General features: G+C 47.0%; 1 protein-coding gene across 3 annotated transcripts in view; it reads right to left on the bottom strand.

Annotated features, from left to right (window-relative positions):
- ERMARD (ER membrane associated RNA degradation) overlaps nucleotides 1–17365 on the bottom strand; it is a 148604-nt gene that overhangs the window by 38943 nt on the left and 92296 nt on the right. The gene's annotated exons all lie outside the window — the stretch shown is intronic.

Raw genomic sequence — 17365 nt, 5'->3', positions numbered from 1 at the left:
AAATAGCTGGGTGTCAGTAATTGCAACGGGGTAAATTTAACTGTGATTTGACTCGTTTTACCCCTGTCCGAACACAGCACAGCAGGGGAGATTTCTGTACTACAATCGGATTATTAGTACAGCAGTTACATAGTTACATAGTAAGGTTGAATAAAGACGCCAGTCCATCCAGTTAAATCTGAGGGAGTGTGGGAGCGTCTACAATTGTCCCTATCCCTGTACATTGTGTCTCATTAAGATTCTCATCTACTATATTGTTATTTAAGGCACCCATATAGCGCAGTCAATTTATGTAGCACTCCATACATACATCACACACTCAAATCGGTCCCTGTCCTCAAGGAGCCCACAATCCAAGGTCCCCAACTCACATTCATATACTAGGGCCAATTTTGGACAGAAGCCAATTAACCTACCAGCATGTCTTTGGAATTTTGCAGTTTTTGGTGGAGTTGCTATCTGGTGCTTTTAAAATACTTTCAGATATACATTTTGCCAAAACCATTTAAAAACGATATTACAATATGATTATTAGCTGTGGATGGAGCTGTTAAAAAGTTGTGATATTTGTAAGATTTTGATATTCAGTATCCTTATGATATTATATATATTAAAGTGAGTGTAAAGTCTATTTTTTTTTCAATAAAAATACACAAACATGCTGCAGTGGATTTGCACAGAGCAGCCCAGATTCTCCTCTTCCCTGGTCCCTATTCGGTGCTTCTAGAACACCGGATGGTGCTCCCTCTGAATGTTGGGCCTCTGTATGTGACCAGGCTGTGTAAAAGTCTGACACATGTTGTATCGCCATACTCAGGAGGAGTAGCAGAATTTTGTTTTGGGGTGTAATTTGTGGTATGTATATGCTGTGTGTGAGAAATAACTTGTTAATATGACAATTTTGTGAAAGAAAAAAAAATTAAATCTTAGTTTTGCAGAGAATGGTGGGAAAAAATTACTTCAAACTCACCATGCCTCTTACTAAATTTCCTTGGACTGTCTACTTCCTAAAAAAAAAAGGTGTAATTTGGGAGGTATTTGTACTATCCTGGCTTGTTAGGGTCTCAAGAAATGAGATAGGCCATCAGTACATCAGGTGTGATAAATTTTCAATGATTGGTTCCATAGCTTGTAGACGCTATAACTTTCACAGACCAAATAATTTACAATGATTTTGGTTATTTTTACCAAAGATATGTAGCAGTATGAATTTTGGGCAAAATTTCTGAAGAAAAATTACTCATTTAAATTTTTTTATAGCAGGAACAAAGAAAAAAAAAATTTTTTTTTTTAAACAAAATTTTCAGCCTTTTTTAATTTATAGCGCAAACAATAAAAAACCCAGAGGTGATCAAATACTAACAAAAGAAAGCTTTAATTGTGTGAAAAAAAGGACAAAAATTTCATATGGGTATAGTGTTGCATGAGTAATTGTCATTCAAAATGTGGGAGCACTGAAAGCTGAAAATTGGTCTGGTTAGCAAGGGGCTTTAAGTGCCCAGTGGGCAAGTGGTTAAATGCAATTTGCACCAAGCACATTAATTTCCAAGGACATCGTCCTGAAAAACGAGGAATTGTTTTAGAGCAGACTCGTTTCTTGTATGCACAGTTTCATTTGCACTGAGATTTGTTTTTTGCATAATGGCTTGATTCATATCTATTGGTTTTGCACGTTTCTGCAGTGCTTTTTGCGGTGCTTGCCGCGTTTTTGGACATGCGTTTTTGCCGCGATTTGCATATTTTTTTTTACACTGTATATAGCTGGTTGCTAAGGAAGGGGACGGGAAGTCAGCCGCCGTGTCCTTAACAACCGATAAATCATCAGCTGTCAATTGGCTTCCCTCTCAAAAATGTAATGTACCGTATATACTCGAGTATAAGCCGAGATTTTCAGCCTCTTTTTTGAGGCTGAAAGTGCCCCCCTCGGCTTATACTCGAGTCATCGCTGTCTGCCTGCTCGATCAGCGTGTCGAGCAGACAGACAGCGGCCATTCTATTCTAATTCAAAAGCCGCGCCTCCGGCTCCGCCTTCGCCTGTGATAGGCGGAACACTGAATTTCCCAGCAGCCTGTGTTCCGCCTATCACGGACATCCGCTCATCCTCGTACTACGGACGAGGATGAAAGGATGGCCGTGATAGGCGGAACACAGACTGCTGGGAAATTGTGTTCCGCCTATCACAGACAGGGAGGCGCGGCATTTGAACAGGAAAATGGGCGCCGACGAAGAGCGGTGATCCTGGGACGGGACCGGACGGAGGCTCGGCTCGGCTCGGGACGGGACGGGACCGGACGGAGTCTCGGGACGGGACGGGACCGGACCGGACGGAGGCTCGGCTCGGGACGGGACGGGACCGGACGGAGGCTCGGGACCGGACGGAGGCTGGGGACACAGGTAGGCTGGACACACAAGGCCTCACACACACACACACACACACACACGGATGGACACACACACAGGGATGGATGGATGGATGGACACACACACACAGGGATGGACAGGCATATCTCACCCTCGGCTTATACACGAGTCAATAGGTTTCCCAGTTTTTTGGGGGTAAATTGGGGGCCTCGGCTTATACTCGGGTCGGCCTATACTCGAGTATATACGGTAAATCGTAATCGTGAAAAAAATAAAAATAAAACAGTGTTGGGTATCCCCCCCCCCCCCCCCCCAAGGTCCATACCAGGCCCTTGGGTCTTTTTTTTTATTTTTATTTTTTTTCTTACCACTCAGTAAGATTTGTTTTTTATGGATTCTAATCAGATTGACTGTCTGAATCTTATCCTGTGTTCTTAGCATCATTGTGGCAAAAGTTTCGTTTTCTTTTCCCAATCTCTTTTTTTTTTTTTTTTTCCTTTATAAGCTTTATTCAGTTTAATATTTTCCATTAAAAAGAGAAAACCATACATGTATAGGGAAAAGGGGAAACAGAAAAAAAGAACCAATACTTGGTTATCATTGCCATCTTATTCTTACTACCTTATCTCTTTATTTAACTCCTTATTTTGTTAGATTTTTCCACGCCCACCCTTCCATCTTCGCCCCATCTGTTGACCTTCCCCATACCCACTACTCTTTATTCCAATAATGCTTGGGTATAATGCTTCGTCTTTTTAAATATTCTCCACTTTTCCCACGTTCTACGGTATTTTATCATTTTATTTTCCTCCATTTTTCCTTGGGTCTAGTATGGATTCAGAGGGTACCCCCATACACCAAAAGTTTAAAAAAAATGGCACGGGGGCCCCCCAAAATCCATACCAGACCCTTATCTGAGCATACAGCCTGGAAGGTCAGGAAAGGCAGGGGACGAGCGAGCGCCCCCCTCCTGAACCATATCAGGCCGCATGCCCTCAACATGGGGGATGGGTGCTTTGGGGCAGGAGGGGCTCTGCGCCTCCCACCCCAAAGCACCTTGCACCTTACAACATCCAGAGACCACGCCCCTTGTGAAGTCACTGACCCATCATGCCCTGGTCGGTGATGTCACAAGGGGGCGTGGTCTCTGGATGACGTAATCCGTTTGCCACGCCCCCATCATTGTTTAAGAAATGCAGGACATCGGGGCTAAAAGATCAGCAGGACGCAGCATCGGAGGAGGGTCGTCAGTGGGAGTGGTGGCAGAGAAAGAAGAACACCAGACAAAGAAGACTTGTCAAAAACGGTCTACTGTATTTTTTAACACTACACTACTTTTTTTTTAGTGAATGGGTAGGGGTACAACGTACCCCATACTCATTCACATAGGGGGGCCCCCTTTTTAAAGCTTCTAGATTTCGATAAGCCCCCCTGCCCGCAGACACCGACAACCACCAGGCAAGGGTTGTCGGGAAGAGGCCCTTGTCCCCATCAACATGTAGGCAAGGTGCTTTTGGGCGGGGGGTAAATTTAGATTGTACACTAGTGAATAGGCCTACACGTTTCTGGGCATTAAAGATGAGAGTGAAGAGGAACTCACCCATCTGTCAGATTTAGGCTCAGAATATGAACCCGTAGACAGCAGCAGCACCCTTAGCCCTTGTACACACGATCGGAGATTCCGACGGAATGTGTCCGATCGGAGCGTTTTGTTGGATATTCCGACTTTGTGTGTTCTGCATCAGACTGTTTCCGTCGGACCAAATTTTCCAACTTGCCGGAAATATTTTCCGACAAAATGCTCTGATCGGACATACTCCGATCATGTGTAGAGAATTCCGATCGGACAAAGTGCCACGCATGCTCAGATCAAATTCCTACAGCAAAGCTATTGGCTACTAGCCTGAACGTAGTCCCATCGTAATGAAATTACGTCATCACGTTCTGAACGGTTGGATTTTCCGACAACTTTGTCTGACCGTGTGTATGCAACAGTTTCGGACAAGATCCGTCGGACAAAATCCGACGGACAAATTCCGACGGATTTGGTTGTCGGAATCTCCGACCGTGTGTACAAGGGCTAAAAGATAGCTCTGACAACGGAGTAGGTGTCCCTGCCAAGGTCAGGCGTACCCGACCCCGTTCTTCTGCTGTTGTTGAGGTGCAAGGAACATCAGGCTCTCATATGGAGCAGAGAGCCAGTACTAGTGCTGCTCATCCTTCTGGTGAACTGGCAAGCACCAGCGGCCTAGTACATCCTGGTCGTACATCCAGCACTGCACTAACACTTGGTGACGTGGCGAGTCCAAGCTGGTGAGGTGGCTAGCACAACCAGTGTCCCGCAGCCACCAAGAAGACAAAGACAGGCCCGTCAAGCCCATAGTGCCCTTCCTGCTGCATTTGCCAATCCGAATTGGAAGCCCTCCACTTCTGCAGCACCCGTACTTCCCCCATTCACTGGCCAACCCGGAATTCTGGTGGAAACTGTTGATTTTACCTCACTTGATCTTTATTTGCTGTTTTTCACTGAAGATCTCAATAGATCAATTGTGGACCAAAGCAATTTGTATGCTGGTCAATTAATCGCCACTAATCCCCAGTTGACCCTTGCCAGAGATTAGGGTCTCTGAATTTAAGACTTTCCTGGGCCTCATGGGCAAAACAAAAAAAAAAGTGAGTTGCGGTCATATTGGTCCACTGATCCAATTCACTATATGCCCTTGTTCTCTGCCTCCATGACCAGGACATGATACGAGCAGATCGTGCAGTTCATGCATTTCAATGACAATGAACTCTGTCATCCTCGGGGTGACCCTGAATACGATCGGCTCTACAAAATCCGGCCCCTCGTTAACCACTTCAAACAGCAATTTGCAGCCTTGTTTACTCCTGATCAACTTGTCTGCTGATACAAGTTGTCCCTGATACAGTTTTCTGTCCACTTGTCATTCAAACAGTATCTTCCCAGCAAGTGTGCCAGATATGGGGTCAAGCTGTATAAGCTCTGTAACAGGCAACAGGCTATACATATAGTTTTATAGCTTACAAGGGAAGAGATAGTTCTGTAGAGCTGCCCAGTTTACATAGGGAGCGCTGGAAAGATTGTGTGGGGCTTGGTGGCACCCTTATTCAGAAAGGGGCTGTATGTGGACAATTATTACACAAGTGTGCCACATTTTTTTTTTTATTAACGTTTAAAATGTTCCTTTAGCCATAGACTGAGTATAGCCTCAAATACAAAATATACATAATACATATAACAGTACCATCATCCCAATTAATAATTGTCAAGAATTGGGAATTCTAAGGATATTGGGGCAGTTGCTGAGGCTGCTCCCTTGATATCCACACCCAAAAATGTTTGCTGAGGGGACTATTGCGGTACTAAATAAATCATAAAAGACTTTGTTATAAAAAATTATAAGTAATTTAATAAGGACAAAAAAAATGAAATCCATCAAAACTTTCATAATCATATACACCACAATTTAATAAACTACCGACGGGTAACCCCGTAAGGTTTCTATTGAAGAGGGGTACAGAAACGTTTTCTCTACCAGTTTCGCGGCGAACCGCTTCTTCAGGAGGATAGTCTACAGAGTAAATAAAAATATTTGCAAATAATCAAATAGCAGCGAATCATATAATGACATAACAGAAGAGTTACAGTAATTTAAGGTTTTAGGTTAATGTCTCATCTCACTTTAACTCTCATATCATATATATCTGTTTAAAACCTTTTTGTACCCCTCTTCAATAGAAACCATACGGGGTTACCTGTCGGTAGTTTATTAAATTGTGGTGTATATGATTTTAGCAATATGAAAGTTTTGATGGATTTCATTTTTTTGTCCTTATTAAATTACTTGTAATTTTTTATAACAAAGTCTTTTATGATTTATTTAGTACCGCAATAGTCCCCTCAACAAACATTTTTGGGTCTAAAATGTTCCTTTATTGAGACATATAGGCAGTACAAGATACATACGTCGTCCAACATGGACCAAATCAGGGCATATAGTACAGGTATTCAACAATTAATTAACAGGTGATGAATACAGCAGTGAAATTACAATGCAACCCCACATCCTTATACAACCCCCCCCCCCCCCCCGCTCAGTAACTGGGCAAGCAAGGAACCACCATCTGAGTATCACGCATACAATTCCACTAACTGCAAACCTCATTTATGCCGTCCATGGCTGCCAGACCCTAGTAAATTTCTTAGGGCAATTCCTATTTAGGTATGTTAGCCTGTAGAGAGGAAGCACTGCATTAATTGACCTTTCCCATGAAACGACTGTGGGGGGGGGGGGGGGGCATTCCACTTCAGAATGATTTCCCTCTTCGCATAAAAAAAGAGATAGGACAGTAATAGCTTCGTACATCTCGCCCTCTGGTCATCTCCCTGGATTCCCAGAAGCGCCAGTTCCGGGGGAAGCAGGGAGATCCAGTTGAAGGCGACCACCTCAGCCCAGTACCTATCAATCCTAGGACAACTCCAAAACAGGTGAAAATAAGTCCCCACCTCATTCTGACACCTGGGACAGTCTTGCAATCTCTGCGGGTAAACCTTGTGGAGCCTTTGGGTAGTATAATAGACCCTGTGAAGGAACTTAACCTGAATTAGCTTCTCCCTGGAAGAAACCAGTATGGAGGTACTATTGTTCAGGCAGTCTTCCCAGTCCTCCCTGTCCAAGGCCGATATATCCGCCTTCCACCTATCCCAAAGCCTTCTCATCTTAGTAGCATCTCTCCTTAGCAGTTCCAAATAAAGCGCAGACAGAGGCTTCTTGAGCTCCTCCTGGATCAGCAGCTCCTCCACAGGGTTCATAGCAAGATTGGGTATCGTCGGGAACTGTGCTCGAGCGGCGTGCCGCAGCTGAAGGCACCGAAAGTACATCCAACCCGGCAGTTAGTATTTGTCCCAGAGAGATGGGAACGGCAGCAGAGCACCCCCCGAAATAATATCCCCCAGCTTCGTAATTCCATACCTAGCCCAAAGTTGTGGCTCGGGAACTGTCCTAAACTGTGGGAGGTTGGGGTTTCCCCATAGTGGGCAAAGGGGGGACCAGTCTTGGGGAAGGGTCCAGTCTCTGTCTAGCCCCTGTCCAAGCCCGGAGGGTCGTCTTAGTTGGGCGAGGGAGACTGTCGTATGCCCTTTGTCCCCTGTAAATTAAGTTACCCAATTCTCGGAGTGATCCAAGGAAAGCTGCCTCCAAACATACGGCAGCATTAGTCTTGGAGAGCACACACCACCACCTAACTGTGACCAGTATGGCCAGTAATAGGTCCAGAATTCAGGTAGAGCCAACCCCCCATAGCGGACAGGTAGAGTCAGGGTTGATCTAGCCAGTCGTAGTGTCTCCCCCACCCCCCATATAAATGCTCCCACGCACTTGTCCAGTTCTGTAATTAGGGTGTTAGGGATCCAGACCGGGCTGTGCGGAAAATGTATATAAACTTGGGGAGGAACAGCATCTTTATCAAGTTTATGCGACCCATAAGATTTAGTGGTAGGGAGGCCCACGACGCCCACCTGGACCTGAGTTGGGACATGATTGGGTGCAGGTTCAGGTCCGTGAAGCTGGTCAGATCCCTGCTAACTTGTATACCCAAGTACCTAAATTGGTCAACCTAACATAATGGTATTGTCCTGTCAGGGTCATGGGCCTGAGGGTCCAGAGGGAAAATGCTTGATTTGGGCCAATTAATGCCTACTCCTGAGTACCTACCAAACTCCTCAAAAATCTCTAATGCAGCTGTCAGCGTCTCGCCCGCATCTTGCAGATACAACAGCGTGTCATCCGCATAGAGGGAGATTTTTTATTCCAGGGGGCCCACTCTTAGTCCCCTCACCCTGTCCGAACTCCGAATCAACGTCGCCAGAGGTTCAAGTGCCAGTGCGAACAGGGCTGGGGACAGCGGGAAGCCCTGGCGCGTGCCCCTCTAAAGCGAAGGGCTCCGATAGCCTGTCATTGGTCCGAATTCGGGCCACGGGTGCCCTGTACAGCATGTGCAGCCACCTGGTGAATGTGGGGCCAAAGCCAAACTTTACAGTACCTCCCACAGAAAGACCCACTCTGAGTCAAACGCCTTCTCAGCGTCTAATGAGGCGATGATTCGTGTGCCACTGTTTGTGTGCGTCATAGACATGTTAAGAAATAGGCATCTTGTATTGATGTCCGTTCCTTTCTTGGGCATGAATCCGGTTTGATCCGGGTGAACCACCTCCTCCAGGACCATTGACAACCTATTGGCCAGTATTTTCGCCAGAATCTTGGCGTCGACATTTAGGAGGGAGATTGGCCTATAGGAGGAACAATCTAATGGATCCTTACCCGGTTTAGGAATCAAGACAACAACGGCCTCAGACAGAGTCAGGGAGTGTTCCCAGCTCAAAAATTGGGCATACAGTGCCACTAGATGAGGGGACAACAATTCCTGATGCTGGGAGTAAAATTCAGTCGGTAACCCGTCCGCCCCTGGGGTCTTCCCAATTTGGAGCTGGGAAGTGTGCCACTTTTTAGTCACTTGTTTGATCATGGAATTGGTGCATGTGGCACCGTGTGATCTAATTGCTGGGGCTTACCCCAAAGGCTTGTAGATTCCGGTCTTAGGCTGGGGGAGAGAGCCTGCTTGAGATGTAATAACTTGCTCGCTGTGAAGTGGAGGGATAATCGGAATGTTTTCGTTCTGTCCTCCCTTCACGCAGACACAACAGTCCAAATTCAGACGGTGACTGTTGTTGTGGAGAAACCCCTCTGTGTCCACAAATACAACCTTAACATGGGAGGGGTGGACCTTAAACACCAGTTGTTGGTGTTGTACCCAATTGCCCATAAGGCCAGACGCTGGTATAAAAATTGTCTGTATATTTATTCCAATTGGCTCTGCTGAGTGCTTATATGCTATACAAAGCTTCAGGAGGAACTGTGGACCAACTTACTAATCCAAATGCAGTGAGCCAGCTGCATGAGAGGCATTTTCCGTATGTTCTCCCTGGTACCCCTACCCAAAGGAATCCCCAAAGAAGATGTCGTGTCTGCAGAAAATGCAGATATAGGCATGACACCCGCTTTTATTGTCCCTCCTATCCTGACCAACCTGGTCTTTGCATTGGTGAATGTTTTGAACACTACCACACATTAGTGGAGTATTAGTGTAGGGTATAGCATTGCACAGTCCTAGAGCACACTTACACAGGGTCTCGAAAGATGAGACGGCCATCACATTTTGAGAGACCCTAATCTGAAACATTTACAGTTTACACAAAAGTGCAAAAAAAAAAAAAAAAACACACAAAAAAAAAGGCAAAAAAAGTTGTGGTTTTATTTTTCTTCTCTCTCTATTGTTCTCTCTCTTACAATTGCTCTCTATTGTCTGCTCTATTGTTCTGCTCTCTATTGTTCTATATCTATTGTTCCTGTATTTTAGAACGGTAATGTTTTATTTTTACTATGTTTTATTGTATTTGCTTTGCAGGTATGGTATGTCTTAGGCGGCGTACACACGCGGGGACTGTCTGCCGAAACTAAGTTCGTCAAACAGTCCGCTCAAACTTTTGAATGAACGAACACGCCCACACACGGCACTTTTTGAGCGGACAAATACGGCAAACTTTGTTCGTCGTACTAAGTCCGCGCAACTTTTGAAATGAGCGGACTCGCCCACACACGAGGCAACAGTCCGCTCATTTCGAGCGCGTGTGCAGGTAGGCGGGGCCCGCGACGGAGACGTCGCGGGCTCCGCCGCCTGGAATGGACTTAAAGGGGAACCCCAACGCCGAAAAAAATCGGCGTGGGGGTCCCCCCCAAAGTCCACAACAGACCCTTGACCGAGCACGCTACCCGGCCGGCCAGGAAAGGGGGGCGAGCGAGCGCGCCCCCCTCCTGAGCCGTACCAGGCCGCGTGCCCTCAACATGGGGGGTGCCTTGGGGAAGGGGGGGCCGCGCGGCCCCCCCACCCCAAAGCACCTTGTCCCCATGTTGATGAGGACAAGGGCCTCTTCCCGACAACCCTGGCCGTTGGTTGTCGGGGTCTGCGGGCGGGGGGCTTATCGGAATCCGGGAGCCCCCTTTAATAAGGGGGCCCCCGGATACCGGCCCCCCACCCTATGTGAATGAGTATGGGGTACAATGTACCCCTACCCATTCACCTGTAAAATAAAAGTACCCAAAAAAAAACAACACACGAGATAAAATATTTTATTGCACAGCTCCGGGGGTCTTCTCGCCGGACTCCTCCGCTATCTTCTTGTAGCTCTTTTGCTAGCGGAGGAGTCCGGCTTTCTTCCTCCCCGACTTCGGGGGTCTTGTCCCCCTCTTCGGTTCTTCTGCCGGGCCACCGCGCCTTCTTATAGCTCTTTTGCAGGCGGTGGCCCGGTCTTCTGTCGCCGCCTTCCGTTCTTCTGTCGCCGCCTTCCGTTCTTCTGCCGGGCCACCGCGCCTTCTTATAGCTCTTTTGCAGGCGGTGGCCCGGTCTTCTGTCGCCGCTGTAGCCGCCGCCTTCCGTTCTTGTTCTTCTTCTTGTTCTTCTCCAGGAGATGTTGACACGTCGCTCTCTCCGGCCGGAATGCCAGAGCCGCGCTGAGCGGCCACTTATATAGTGACAATGGGGCGGTGTCACATGGTATATGTCACATGGGTTGGTCACATGGTGACCCCGCCCCCTTACGATGTCATAGTCCCCATGTCACATCAACCCATGTGACCAACCCATGTGACATATACCATGTGACACCGCCCCATTGTCACTATATAAGTGGCCGCTCAGCGCGGCTCTGGCATTCCGGCCGGAGAGAGCGACGTGTCAACATCTCCTGGAGAAGAACAAGAAGAACAAGAAGAAGAACAAGAACGGAAGGCGGCGGCGACAGAAGACCGGGCCACCGCCTGCAAAAGAGCTATAAGAAGGCGCGGTGGCCCGGCAGAAGAACCGAAGAGGGGGACAAGACCCCCGAAGTCGGGAGAAGAGGCCGGCGGCGGGGAGGAAGAAAGCCGGACTCCTCCGCTAGCAAAAGAGCTACAAGAAGATAGCGGAGGAGTCCGGCGAGAAGACCCCCGAAGACGGAAGACCCCCGGAGCTGTGCAATAAAATATTTTATCTCGTGTGTTGTTTTTTTTTGGGTACTTTTATTTTACAGGTGAATGGGTAGGGGTACATTGTACCCCATACTCATTCACATAGGGTGGGGGGCCGGTATCCGGGGGCCCCCTTATTAAAGGGGGCTCCCGGATTCCGATAAGCCCCCCGCCCGCAGACCCCGACAACCAACGGCCAGGGTTGTCGGGAAGAGGCCCTTGTCCTCATCAACATGGGGACAAGGTGCTTTGGGGTGGGGGGGCCGCGCGGCCCCCCCTTCCCCAAGGCACCCCCCATGTTGAGGGCACGCGGCCTGGTACGGCTCAGGAGGGGGGGCGCGCTCGCTCGCCCCCCTTTCCTGGCCGGCCGGGTAGCGTGCTCGGACAAGGGTCTGTTGTGGACTTTGGGGGGGACCCCCACGCCGATTTTTTTCGGCGTTGGGGTTCCCCTTTAAGTCCATTCCAGGCGGCGGAGCCCGCGACGTCTCCGTCGCGGGCCCCGCCTACCTGCACACGCGCTCGAAATGAGCGGACTTTCCTCCGAGCGGGAACAGTTTGCTCATTTCGAAAGTGGCCTACACACGGGCGGACTGTCCGCTCAAACCAAGTTTCAGCGGACAGTTTTTCAGAATTTCCGAAAAACTTTGTTCGTCAAACTGTCCGCTGAAACTGTCCGCTGAAGCCCCACACACGAGCGGACTGTCCGCTGAAACACTGTTCAGCGGACAAAGTTGAGCCAACAGTCCGCCCGTGTGTACGCGGCCTTACTGTTATGCTGTAATGTTACTTTGTTTTATTGTTAAACATCATTTGCTTAGCATCAGCTGCAGCCGTGACTCCAGCGCTGTAGGAGAGGATTTCACCACCACAGTTAAAAAAAAAAGAGCATATATGCTGAAGCATGGGGGCAGGGGTGGAGGAGCAAGGGCATGGATTGCATTAAAAAATCAAGCTGTTTTATGGAGTTAATGTTTTATTGTTGCCATTGTTTGCTTTTCAGGTACGCCATTCAGCATCAGCACTGATTTATTTATCTTGACAGCAACAGCGTTTGCTCTCACGATATGAAAATCAGTAACTCCAGTGCTGTAGGAGGCGATTTCACCACTACAGTTAAAAAAAAAAAAAAATGATGCATGTATGCCCATCATTAGAAGTTGGTGGATGAAGGGCGGTATTTTAATGGTGGGCATGCCCACCAATCAATCTCTTTTTTTTTGTTCAGCGACAGGCTGCATGAAATAAAGAACATTACAATATATGCCCAACAAGGACCAGAAACATACTGGTATGTTGCTGGAGTTTGAGTGGGTTATACCAAAACGATGCCTGCAGGTTTTAGGTATCATCTTGGCATCATTCTTTTCAGCCAGTGGTCTGCTTTAACCACTTGCCGACCGCCGCACGACGATATACGTCGGCAGAATGGCACGGGCAGGCATATGGGCGTATATATAAGTCCCTGCCTGCCCGCGGGTGGGGGGCCCGATCGGGCCCCCCCCCGGTGCCTGCGGCGGTCGGCATTCCTTCGAGAGCGATCCGGGATGAGGGGGCGGCCATTCATTCATGGCCACCCCCTCGCGATCGCTCTCGACGAATGGAAATCCCCCGTGACATCACTTCCTCTCCTGTAATGTAAACACAGGAGAGGAAGTGATGTATTCTCTCCTCCGTGTCGGTATTTTTCGTTCCGACACGGAGGAGAGCGGATCGGTGAGTTGCACCAACACTCTACACACACAGTAGAACATGCCAGGCACACTCACACCCCCCCTTTACCCCCCGATCACCCCCCCAATTACCCCTGCCCCCCAGTCACAGTGACACCAATGTAATTTTTTTTTTTTTTTTTTGCATTGGTGTCATTTGTGACTGTAATAACTGTTAGGGCAGTTAGGGTTAGCCCCCTTTAGTTCTAATGTACCCCCCTAACCCCCCCCAATAAAGGTTTAACCCCGTGATCACCCCCCGTCGCCAGTGTCACTAAGGCTGGGTTCACATTGCAGCGGTTTATGAGAACGAATGTGATTCGCACCGCACTGCAGTGCAAATCACATCCGATCTCTGTGCGATTCGAGTTCAGCCATTCGCCGCACCCGCCGCACCCGCCGCAAATTCGCACGGGACCCTTTTTTTGGCCCGCAGCAGAATCGGATCGCATGGGTGTTCACACCATGCGATCCGAGTTTGCAGATCGCACTGCGATATGCGAACTGATCTGGGGGTGTCAGTAACATTTCACTGACACTCCCAGCAGTTCGCATAGGGCAGTGTGAACTGCCGCCGGGAGGCATGCGATGCGGGAACCCGCCGTGGATTCGCGGCGTTTCCGCATCGCTCCAGTGTGAACCCAGCCTAATAAGCGATCATTTTTCTGATCGCCGTATTAGTGTCACAGGTGACGCTAGTTAGGCAGGTAGGTATTTAGGTTCGCCGCAGCTTTTTATAGCGCCAGGGACCCCCATATACTACCGCATAAAGCCCCCTGATTGCCCCCTAGTTAACCCTTTCACCTGTGATCACCATATAACTGTTACAGGTGACGCTGGTTGGTTAGTTATTTTTTTATAGTTTCAGGGCACCCGCCATTTATTACCTAATAAAGGTTTAACCCCCTGATCACCCGGCGGGTGTCATTTGTGACTAATAACTGTTAGGGCAGTTAGGGTTAGCCCCCTTTAGTTCTAAGGTACCCCCCTAACCCCCCCAATAAAGGTTTAACCCCGTGATCACCCCCCGTCGCCAGTGTCACTAAGGCTGGGTTCACATTGCAGCGGTTTATGAGAACGGATGTGATTCGCACCGCACTGCAGTGCAAATCACATCCGATCTCTGTGCGATTCGAGTTCAGCCATTCGCCGCACCCGCCGCACCCGCCGCACCCGCCGCAAATTCGCACGGGACCCTTTTTTTGGCCCGCAGCAGAATCGGATCGCATGGGTGTTCACACCATGCGATCCGAGTTTGCAGATCGCACTGCGATATGCGAACTGATCTGGGGGTGTCAGTAACATTTCACTGACACTCCCAGCAGTTCGCATAGGGCAGTGTGAACTGCCGCCGGGAGGCATGCGATGCGGGAACCCGCCGCGCATTCGTGGCGTTCCCGCATCGCTCCAGTGTGAACCCAGCCTAATAAGCGATCGTTTTTCTGATCGCTGTATTAGTGTCACAGGTGACGCTAGTTAGGCAGGTAGGTATTTAGGTTCGCCGCAGCTTTTTATAGCGCCAGGGACCCCCATATACTACCGCATAAAGCCCCCTGATTGCCCCCTAGTTAACCCTTTCACCATTGATCACCATATAACTGTTACAGGTGACGCTGGTTGGTTAGTTATTTTTTTATAGTTTCAGGGCACCCGCCATTTATTACCTAGTCTCACTAGTGTACCCCTAAATTTAGGGGTGTCTACTTTCCAAAATGGGGTCATTTGGGGGGGGTTTGTGCCATCTTGGCATTTTATGGCCTTCAAAACTGTAACGCCCTTAGAAAGCCTGAAGGCGGTGCTTGGTTTTCGGGGCCCCGTACGCGGCTAGGCTCCCAAAAAGTCCCACATATGTGGTATCCCCGTACTCAGGAGAAGCAGCAGAATTTATTTTGGGGTGTCATTTCACATATGCCCATGGCATGCGTGAGCAATATATCATTTAGTGACAACTTTGTGAAAAGAAAAAAAAAGTTTGTAATTTTCCCGCAACTTGTGGCAAAATATAAAATATTCCATGAACTCAACATGCCTCTCAGCAAATAGCTTGGGGTGTCTACTTTCTAAAATGGGGTCATTTGTGGGGGTTTTGTGCCATCTTGGCATTTTATGGCCTTCAAAACTGTAATAGGTAGTGAGAAGTGAACTCAAAAATTTACGCCCTTAGAAAGCCTGAAGGCGGTGCTTGGTTTTCGGGGCCCCGTACGCGGCTAGGCTCCCAAAAAGTCCCACATATGTGGTATCCCCGTACTCAGGAGAAGCAGCAGAATTTATTTTGGGGTGTCATTTCACATATGCCCATGGCATGCGTGAGCAATATATCATTTAGTGACAACTTTGTGAAAAGAAAAAAAAAGTTTGTAATTTTCCCGCAACTTGTGGCAAAATATAAAATATTCCATGAACTCAACATGCCTCTCAGCAAATAGCTTGGGGTGTCTACTTTCTAAAATGGGGTCATTTGTGGGGGTTTTGTGCCATCTTGGCATTTTATGGCCTTCAAAACTGTAATAGGTAGTGAGAAGTGAACTCAAAAATTTACGCCCTTAGAAAGCCTGAAGGCGGTGCTTGGTTTTCGGGGCCCCGTACGCGGCTAGGCTCCCAAAAAGTCCCACATATCTGGTATCCCCGTACTCAGGAGAAGCAGCAGAATTTATTTTGGGGTGTCATTTCACATACGCCCATAGCATGTGTGAGCAATATATCATTTAGTGACAACTTTGTGTAAAAAAAAAAAATATTTTTTTTTTTGTCATTATTCAATCGCTTGAGGCAAAAAAATAAAATATTCAATGGGCTCAACATGCCTCTTATCAATTTCCTTAGGGGGTCTACTTTCCAAAATGGGGTCATTTGGGGGGGTTTTGTACTGCCCTGCCATTTTAGCACCTCAAGAAATGAGATAGGCAGTCGTAAACTAAAAGCTGCGTAAATTCCAGAAAACGTACCTTAGTTTGTAGATGTGACAACTTTTGCGCAAACCAATAAATATACAATTATTGACTTTTTTTTTACCAAAGACATGTGGCTGAATACATTTTGGCCTAAATGTATGACTAAAATTGAGTTTATTGGATTTTTCTAATAACAAAAAGTAGAAAATATCATTTTTTTTCAAAATTTGCGGTCTTTTTACGTTTATATCGCAAAAAATTAAAATCGCAGAGGCAATCAAATACCATCAAAAGAAAGCTCTATTTGTGGGAAGAAAAGGACGCAAATTTTGTTTGGGTACAACATTGCATGACCGCGCAATTACCAGTTAAAGCAGCGCAGTGCCAAAGTGTAAAAAGACCTCTGGTCATTTACCAGCAAAATGGTCCGGTCTGAAAGTGGTTAATGTAAAAGCAACCCTAGCAGCTAATTCGCCTCTAGACTGCTTTTACAAGCAGTTGGAGGGAACATCCCACTGCAAAAAGAGTACCTGTCACTACCTATTGCTATCATAGGGAATATTTACATTCCCTGAGATAAAAAAAATAGTAATAAAATGAAAGGAACAGTTTAAAAATAAAATAAAAAAGCAAAATAAAAAATATATATTTTTTTTTAAATAGCACCCCTGTCCCCCCGTGCTCACACACAAAGGCGAATGCAAGTGTCGGTCTGGTGTCATATGTAAACAGCAATTGCACCATGCATGTGAGGCATCACCACAAAGGTCAGATCAAGGGCAGTCATTTTAGCAGTAGACATACTCTATAAATCTAAAGTGGTAACCTGTAAAGGATTTAAAAAATGTATGTAGTTTGTCGCCGCTGCATGTTTGTGTGCAATTTTAAAGCATGTTGTGTTTGGTATCCATGTACTCGGCATAAGATCATTTTTTTATTCCATCAAACATTTGGGCAATATAGTGTGTTTTAGTGCATTCAAATTAAAGAAGGTGTTTTTTTTCCCGAATAAATTGCATTTGAATAATCGCTGCGCAAATACTGTGTGAAAAAAAAAATTGCAACACCTACCATTTTAATCTGTAGGGCCTTTGCTTTAAAAAATATACATTTGTGGGGGTTCAAAGTAATTTTCTACCAAAAAAAACAAAAATTTTTTTCATGTAAACAAAAAGTGTCATAAAGGGGTTTGTCTTTAAGTGGTTAGAAGAGTGGGTGATGTGTGACATAAGCTTCTAATGTTGTAATGCATAAAATACCAGGACAGGTCAAACACCCCCCCCCATGACCCCTTTTTCGAAAGTAGACACCCCAAGATATT

This window comes from Lithobates pipiens, unplaced genomic scaffold (genome assembly GCF_037356315.1).
Source record: "Lithobates pipiens isolate NorthernLeopardFrog02 unplaced genomic scaffold, aLitPip1_a1.2 Scaffold_18, whole genome shotgun sequence".
Taxonomy (NCBI): Eukaryota; Metazoa; Chordata; class Amphibia; order Anura; family Ranidae; genus Lithobates; species Lithobates pipiens.
The sequence above is the reverse complement of the archived record's forward strand: the minus strand, read 5'-3'. Positions and strand labels throughout refer to the sequence as shown.